We start from the raw sequence: 9,704 nt of genomic DNA, 5'->3' as shown, positions 1-9,704 counted from the left end.
GAAAAACTGTTCTGTTTTGTTTGAATTCATATTGAGTTTAACTCAGCCTATTCCTATCTGAGGTCCTTCCTATATGAAAAAAGAAGAAAAAAAGATGGTAGCCTACTGTAATATGTATGTCATGGCAATTCAGGAAATCGTAGATAATATTACAAAATACAAACAAATATATGGCTAAAGAATTTATTTCACCGGAAAAATAATCGAGAAAAAACCAAACCTCATAAGGCAATCTGTGTTTATGTAGATAAAAAAAAAAAACATATTTTCTAACGATTTGGTCGAGAAAACATTAAAAGTGTATTAAATCAGCATACATTAATTTCAATAAAACATATCGCCTAGCCTGATGGTAAATTTACTTTTCCTTACCGTTGCAGAGGTTTAAGAAGAAAGCTAACGTCGGGAGCAATGAGCACTTCTCTATAGAGAACAGCAGATCCAGTTCCAGATTTTTCATCTTTTTAATGCAACGATGGTTTAGTCTTTTTCCGATTTAGCTGTGAAAATTAAAACAGCGTATTAGTATTTGTAGTGATAAAATCGATATGATCAATATTTGACAAAAAATAAAAGTGCTTTCGTAGTTTTTTAAATTTTCAATTTGAATAAACAAAATAATCTATATATGAAAAAGATTTTGCACAACTATTGGATTCCGACACATTACCCAAACAACAATTTTTTGTTACTAATATATGAGAGAGAGAGAGAGAGAGAGAGAGAGAGAGAGAGAGAGAGAGAGAGAGAGAGAGAGATAACTAAGAATGACTTTTGATCATAGCAATTATGACTATTCAAATTATAATAAATGATAAAAAATCACAGATAATGAAAAAACAAGAAACAAAGCTAAATTGCTGTACAATGAACATATAAGACGAAATTCTTCCACAGTCGTATTTTGTTTATAATACTAATGGCAATATTACAAAACAATATTGCACACGCTTTCTAGCATACAAAATGATATGACAAGGCATAGAAAACAGTGGTCATTTGGTGAAATATTCATGTTACACTTCTATCCACACGAACTTCATAGTTACGAATGTCCTTATAAAGATATAATGATGTTAAACCATGTTGATAGACCGGTTACGGCATGTTTAACCACGACGATGACCAATAAGACTGCACTATGGCCTAAGAGATTTCATTATTCAGTGATGTTCCAAATGTGTTCTTTGAAACAAGTGAATATTGTGGATTGCATTGGATTTAGGATTTAGGGCTAAATAGCCAGCCACTGAGGCCTGTGAGGCCACTTCACGTTTAAGTGCATCTAAGGATAAACCCCTACAGTTACTCAGAGTAAATGAAGAGGTTACACAGCAAGATAGAAGAAAGGAAACAAGGACGGAGGTAGGTCAAGTAGAAGAAGAAGGAACCCCTGACAAGACCCTCGAGTAATGACTACAGTGCGCCGTGTTATGTTCAGTGAGGGTCTTAATATTGTTCAGAGGTCATACAACTCCTTCTAATTCATATATTTGTCCTTTCTAATTCATAAACATTTCAATACAAATACGTGATAATACATTTCATAGCCTGAAATATATTAAACTTAAAACACAATTAAGTGTATTATATTTCAATTTCAAAGGGAGGCCTTTTGCGTCAATAAGCGTAGGAGGAGGAGGAGATGATGATGATAATATTTCTGCTTCTTAGCACATCTGAAAGAATTTCACCTTTTCTTTATATCTAATGAAAATTGTATATGATAATAAAGGTTCACTGCTCGCCGTCTCTGACTAATCTGTTAACATCATTATATTTTATCATATGATTAATAACTTAGTTTTTTCTTTACTTTACCGTATCAATTAAAACAAATTCTTTTACTAGAATCATACAATGATAAATAATCATTAAAGGTAACATTCCTTATTATCTTAACCTTCGTACGAACTATTTACGCATTCTCCTAACTACTTTCTATCTAGTCTTAGGAGATTACCATCAATATATTCTAATATTAAATACTGTAATGGCAATTTTATGGCTGTGTTTATTTATACCATTCTTTACTGTTCTCGTGTTCATTTCATGTTATTGAACAATAGCCCCAATCAACAGTAGCACTATGAAAGCCATGTTAGCAAATTATACTAATTGACACAAGCAAATCCTTGCAAAAGCTCATTCACTATGCATAAAAGGCAAACCCTTTTTTTCCGACGTTTTTATTCAACGCAAATAGAAATCCCATAACACCAGTTAGTGGTATCCATGTCCCCTTCTAATGCCAATACAAGACACACTCAAAAGGGCTAAAATAAATATCCTAAAGTAGGCTCAACAAACAGTGTTCCTTTGACTTCTTGTTTAAACCTGCACTGACATAAAAGCCTCCAGCCTTCCCGTCATCTCTGGCCAATTGTCCTCTGTAAAATTTTCCTCACAAGTCCCAGTAGCAATTAATAAGGACCGTGCTACATACGGAAGGCCCTCGTCTACAGGTTTACTCTAGTGTTAACACAATAAAGACACCTCTTGAGACGTCGTCGAGAAATGGATGGGCACCAATTTCATGAACAATTTCTTATAAGTTTTGATTCCTTACAAAGATGACTTTGATATACAGTGCGTTATATACATAATGTATAATAGTTGATGAACAGTAGTGTCATAACTCTATTATTATAAAACAAAATACAATCAATGTGTTGATAAAATCAGGACTATGATTACCTGTGTATGTATGTACATATATATATATATATTTATATATATATATATATATATATATATATACATAATGTATAATAGTTGATGAACAGTAGTGTCATAACTCTATTATTATAAAACAAAATACAATCAATGTGTTGATAAAATCAGGACTATGATTACATGTGTATGTATGTACATATATATATATATATATATATATATATATATATATATATACATACATACATACATACATATATATATATATATGTATATATATGTATATATATATATATATATATATATATATATATATATATATATATATATATATATATATAAATATTCACGGCAGCAAAATCCCTTCATCGTGGATGATTGATGGAATTAATATTAGAAGGGAGAATTTCTGATTGAAAGGATAAGCAAATGATGGCTAGACTCACTACCAAGAACTTCATAAAGTAAAAATTACTTGAAAATTTGTATTTTTGAAACTTCAGTAATGGTAGACATTATAATCATTATAGTAACAACAACAACAACAACATACTACTACTACTACTACTACTACTACTACTAATAATAATAATAATAATAATAATAATAATAGTAATAGTAATTTAGATGTCGATCACGACGAGAATGATGATGATTTGAAATTATCATCAATATCATTACTATTATTCATCATTAGAAAATGAGTAAAAGTCAAGTATAAAACTGTCGAAAATACCAAATAAAAAAGATACAGATGTACACAAATGATGAAAACCGCTCACAAATACAACGCATTTTGGATTTAAAGGAGTAAAAGGCGGCAAAGCACATAGGTCTTTCTTTAAGTGATATGTATCAACATTCACAACAAAGCTCTGCAGTCAATGGATCTGGAGACCTTAATATAGGGAAGTAAGTCTTCCTGGCCCTTTCATAGAAGGGGGACACTAATCATCTCCAATAAAAGGAATACCTATAATATCTCGAAGGACAACTCTTCCAACAAACGTGAAATCATTCAAAGAAATAATGCTAGCGATAATCATCATCATCATCTCCTCCTAAGCCTATTGACGCTAGTCGTCTCTATATGGACAGACTAAATCCATAGAGGATTCATTGGCTAAATTCATCAAAGGATAGCCAGTTCCTCGAGATGCGCAGTGCCTATCTAAGGCAAGTGACCCCTACCGGTCCATAACGATTTCAGTAAAATCATCCGCCAGGCATCGAGAGTAGAAGCCTAAGAGACATCTTGTCTATTGCCTTAAACACAATCCGTCACCCTGCTGCCAGTGACTTCATCGAGATTTTGGGGGCCATTTCCTCCACACCTAAAGTTCTATAACCATATATTATCTTCTTGAAGTGATATATTTAATAACTGCCATTGTTGGGAACTAAAAAACAACCAATTCCTCCATCACAATAAAAACAAAGGATAAGAATAATTTGATACTAAATCAATCTCTTCCCGACTTCTGTAAAGTTTCTAGAGGCACTGGTATGTGTTCCAAGTGCTGGAAAATATAGAATTAAGTGTCTGCTATGGTTCAAGCTCTTTAGATACATTTTACCCTTTTCACAAACAATCATCGAGTTGAAACAGTGTGAAAGAAATTGTAAGCAAAAGAACACATTGGAATCATCCACACAAATCTAGTGAAGATCTATGATAAAAGGGGGCCTTAGACGATCAACCTGTTTGTAGTTATTAATATTTTGTTACATAAATAATATATACCTTATATGATCAAAGTTTTTTGTGAAATAATAAATATTGTACCAATGTTTTGATCATTGAAAATATTCCTAGATGAAAGACCATCTCAGTGTTTGTTGAGAATATAAATACAACAAGAATTGAACCATATGAATAGTATGCAACATTAGTAAAAGACAAATATATCAAAAGACCTCAAAATCTACAGTACTCTATGGAACCCTGAATTTATTCACTGTACGCTTACTTAAGTTTCCATAACCCATGCACCTCACACGAAACCTGTAAGCAAAGTCTGGCACATTACTTGAAATATCAAATTCATGACGTTTATATAAAGACACATTCAAGGATAGCAATGTCAAATACAACACGAAATCAATTTTGAAACGCTAAGACTAAATTCCCGTCTGAGGAGTTGTCTCGCCTCCAATTACATTTAAAAAGGCATCAAATTTGCAAAACCACTTCCAGCGAGTTTACTGAACGACAGTTTTTCAACTTTTATCGTAATGACTCTCCAAACTTCTATAAACGTCATATTCTCTGTTGGCCCCTCTGCCCTTTTTCAGCATTCTCTAGTCGATTAATTGTATTCTTACCGTAGATTTTCTAAGTACTGCTTCCATCAATACATTATGGTTTTATTTTCTCTTCCTTCGCCATCTTCACAATTAATGTTCTTTGCTACTGTCACATCTATTCTATCTCCCCTCAACAACTTCTCGATCTTAATCATTATTATTATTTCTTCCATCTGCACCGTAAAAATACAGATTCCTTCCCAAACTTGCCACCTGTTTATTACCATCCTCCTCCTCTTTCGAGTATCTCCCTGTCAGTCATCTGCCAAGGATTGAAGGTTTCCTTCACTTCAATTGTCCTTTGGTTTACTTAAATTTGGGAATTTTGTTCATGTGATCCAGCACTAGGACTGGAGAGACTAACCTGTCCCAAGTTTCGCTAAAAAGTATAGGTAGAGTTAAAAACTAAAAGGTGCGTGAAATTAGTGGCCGCAGCAAAGACATTCCTGAAGACAGACACAAAAATAATTATCATCAAGAAGCGACAATCAGATTTCATGGATAACTAAAGCAAGCTCATGGCAGAGGAATCTATCTCCCATTTGTTGTTCAAGACCTGTGTCCATGAAATGCTAAGAGAAAAAAAAATGGGAAAATACAAAAAAAAGTGAAAATGATGTACAAAGGTAGTAGGAGTCATTAGGTTACAGTCGGGTAAGCAAGGAAAATTAAGGAGACAACTTGAATCTATGATAGAAAAAAGGTAATGAAAGCAAAATTTGGAGGAAAATGCGATATTAAAGAAATATTTGCAAAGATGGAATAAGTAATTAGTACATTCCAAGTACTGCAGATCATAAAAAGTGGCAGGAAAACCTTAAAGGTAAATCATTTGTCAAAGAGAATTCACACGAGTCTCCAAAATCCATTGTGTGAGGGCATTCTAAACCACCAAGTAAAAAAAGTTTAGAAGCGGGGGCTGTCCTTCTTATCTATGTAACCATTCATATTCAGGAAAAAAACGCACAGGATTGGGGAAAGTTTAGCATACGCATTCATAAAGGAAGCTTCAAAGAAAATAAAATATTCATAAAAAAAAGTTCTTTAGTCACTTTCATCGATAACATACGAGATGTTACATATTTTATCTACAAAGGTCTACAAAAATGAGTTTTTTTTCTTTACATCTTTTTTTCTTTTACACAAAAGAAATGACAAACAAACCAAACGAAAAAATAACAAGCCTCTCTAACAATCGTGCTAACGAGTATTCCGTGGAGGACCAAAGGAAAAGTTTTTTATGCAGTTTTTGACGCAAAGGAGGATACGTAAAGCGGCGTTTATATTTTTTCATGTAGCGAGTGTTATTTTACCAAGAGTATAGCTTTACGGTGAAATAAAAGAACTAAAAATCCAAAGCAATGAATAAAAAGAGAGGTAAGAAAAATGGGATCTTGTCAAGATTAGCGAACCCAACATTTCCATGTCAAGATTAAGGAACCCCATTTTCTACATGTAAAGAATAACGAACCCAATTTTCCACTTGTAAAGAATAGGGAACCCAATTAACCTCACGTCAAGAATAACGTGGTTCACGGTTCTGTACTGGCAGTTTTGATTATTAGCTATATTTCTATAGGCTCGCCATTCATCGTTGTGAATAGTTGATCCATGTCTCACTACTTTTTCTATTATTGATAGAAATGTCTCATGTTCCCAAAAACCCAGACTTGGCGCGTAGGGGATCGTCCTTGATGGTCTTAGGTTTATGTGGAAAGCACGATTCATTAACCTGAACTATTATCCCAGGCCCATCAAGTTTTATAGGATTAAGGTCAAAATGTCTCGTACACACCTTTCTAAATAAACTGTAAAAATCCACTATGGTCTGCCGAGACATATTTACAATACGAGAAGTTTCCTGCTCCCACATTTCATTGCACAAACAATATATGACATGAATCCACAGCTGCAATTTTACTTTTTAATTAGTCCATCCTTATTGATGAGTTTCGTTTATACCGTGAACAATCTTTTACCTGACACTCCCATACACAACCGTCTACAGAGGCCCAGCACTTTATCCAGTTCATAAATATGCCGCTTGATTCACATTTTAATTCCGGTCGAATAATTGATTTGTTCTTCATCCAGTCAATCATAGGTAACATTTCCTTCCCAACTAATGGTTTCACAACTTCCGTGAAGTAGACCTATCCATTTTGAGGGACAATGGATATCTGAATATCTAAATTAGTTTTTCTTTCATATTATATACATGAAAACCATTTTTGAAGAATTTGGGTAAGTTTAAGTAAGTAGGAAAAAATTTAACTAGCTGATTAAATGAATAGAAAAAAGGTTTAACAAGTAAATAGAAGCTTCAAGTAGCAATTGAAATGCTTGGACTTATTTAATTACTCATCCAGCTGTTTAAGTAAGTACAAAGATGTTTAACTAGCAATTCAAGTGAACAAAAGAAAGTTCAAAAAGTGAATAGTAGCTTTAAGTAGCGACTGAAAAAGCTCGTGTAAAGATCGAATCCCATTTTCACATGTCAAGAATAGGGAACCCAATTTACCACATGTCAAGAATAAGGAACCCAATTTTCCACATATAAAGAATAGCGAACCCGGTGATGGTTGGGTTCGCTAATCTTGACAAGATCCGAAAAATGATATACCTCAATCAAGAAAAGTTATTTTTTCATACTCCATTTACAAAATTTCCTACACTATAACTATTTATTCCTTTACGGACATCAGCATCCAACATTTGGTAATATGCCTTCATTGTTTCCCTGTGTGTGTGTTTATTTATATATATATATATATATATATATATATATATATATATATATATATATATATATATATATATATATATATATATATGTGTGTGTGTGTGTGTGTGTATGTATATATCCTTTTCTAAGAGGGAATACTTTCAAGTGGTGAAAGGGTTTGTGTATCGCCTTAATCAGCCAAACTGTACTAGTTAGGGTCGCCTACACTATGTTGGTTTGCTGTGAGCGATCAGACAAATGTTTCCTATCACCAATAATTCTCAGTTGGCCAGCGTAGTGATGAGAAATGGCTAACCCCAGACATGAATAAAGGACTTGTCTGAGGCCTTTGTCTTGCAGTGGACTACAAATGGCTGCATTTGTTGTTTACATTAACATATATATATATATATATATATATATATATATATATATATATATATATATATATATATATATATATATATTCACACATGAAAATTAACACAATATCGTGCTCAAATAGAAATAAATTTCAATCTCATACTGGGATCGAACCGTAGCCCCTTTAAATGAAAGGCAAGGTCACTACCAATCACGCCACCAGAGACTCCAGAAGAAGTCGAAACCTAACTGCTAACTGCAATTCAGAATTTACCTGGCAAGACATGAGTCTCTTACCAACGAATTTTCCCCGACTTCCCGACTCACCAGGTGACAAAATTGATCGGTTCAAATTCGAATTACCCATAATGAGTCAATATGGATGGAAATCAACACAATATCGTGCTCAAATCGAAATAAATTTCTATCTCATACTGGGATCAGTATGAGATATAAATTTATTTCATGCAAGGCGCTACATTTCATTTTACATATCTGGCTGTTTTTTTTTTTTTTTTTTTTTTTTTTTTTTTTTTTTTTTTTTTTTTTTTGGGTGGAGGGGGCATATAATGCACGCGTATTTCATACACGCTCATACAATGTAATGAGACTGCACTCTCTCTCTCTCTCTCTCGTTTTTCCTTCACTGATAATAGACAAACCTGTTTAAGTTTGCCATTGCATGTTTGATATTGTTTAAGTTTTTAAGTCATTATTACCCTCAACCGGTTGTATATACAGTAAGCTTGTTTTGTGGCGTTAATAAAAACCAGTCTCATGTCCAGCCTGTCTTTGTGTTAAAAGCAAGTTGTAGCTCCTGCTGCTACAAGCCATAAGTATTGTACCAATCTCTTTTCCACACATTCTCTTGACTCTCTTGCTTCGCATTTTCTTTCATCTTTCCACCATTCATTATAATCACTTACAGATGCCTCATGAATATTTTTTTTTTCATTACAAACGTTAATAATCAGTATTTCATCTTCATTTCCACTTATCTTCAATACCTTACTATCATGCAATATTATGCTTATCTTTTACCTTTTAAACACTGAAAACATTTTACTGATCATCTTACACAGTAAAACTCCATAGCTCAAAATTAGCACAGAACCAATTTGCAAAACATCAATCTTTTTAATGCCTATGAAGATCATGTCTTTTTATCCTATAACTTCACCCCTACCACCTGTAATACAGCATGCTTCAAAATCTTACTTAAAACCTTACCATACTACTGTAAAATAAAACATTCCCTTTTTACAAAAGCTTGTCGTAATAACCATTAAGACAACACATCGTAAAGGCCTCAATTCCCCTTTAAAAAAAAAAAAAAAAAAAAAAAACATTGTAGACTCCCAATTTCAATTTGGCTAAGCGGTTTTGCTGAAACGATACCAGCACATATATCTAAGGTTTCATTAAGGAGTTTTTGGGTTAATGCTATCGCCGGGGAAAAGATCGAGGACTACCATTTGGAAGACTTTTCTACAATACCAAACCATAACAAGTAAAACTTAAAAGAATTTCAATTCCAACAGATTATTCTAATGGACTTCAATATTTACAAAGAATTATCTTTAACAATTATTCACTTTAAATGGGTAATGGGTTATTCATGAGTATACAGTAT

The 9,704-nt window shown here is 33.1% G+C and overlaps 1 long non-coding RNA gene across 1 annotated transcript in view; it reads right to left on the bottom strand.

Annotated features, from left to right (window-relative positions):
• Nucleotides 1-374: 374 nt before the first annotated feature.
• LOC137637074 (uncharacterized) overlaps nucleotides 375-9,704 on the bottom strand; it is a 151,887-nt gene continuing 142,557 nt past the window's right edge. Inside the window, exon 3 of the long non-coding RNA XR_011043374.1 lies at nucleotides 375-500. This is a non-coding gene — a long non-coding RNA (uncharacterized lncRNA). The remainder of the gene's footprint in view (nucleotides 501-9,704) is intronic.

Source organism: Palaemon carinicauda, chromosome 3 (assembly GCF_036898095.1).
Source record: "Palaemon carinicauda isolate YSFRI2023 chromosome 3, ASM3689809v2, whole genome shotgun sequence".
Lineage (NCBI taxonomy): Eukaryota > Metazoa > Arthropoda > Malacostraca > Decapoda > Palaemonidae > Palaemon > Palaemon carinicauda.
The sequence above is the reverse complement of the archived record's forward strand: the minus strand, read 5'-3'. Positions and strand labels throughout refer to the sequence as shown.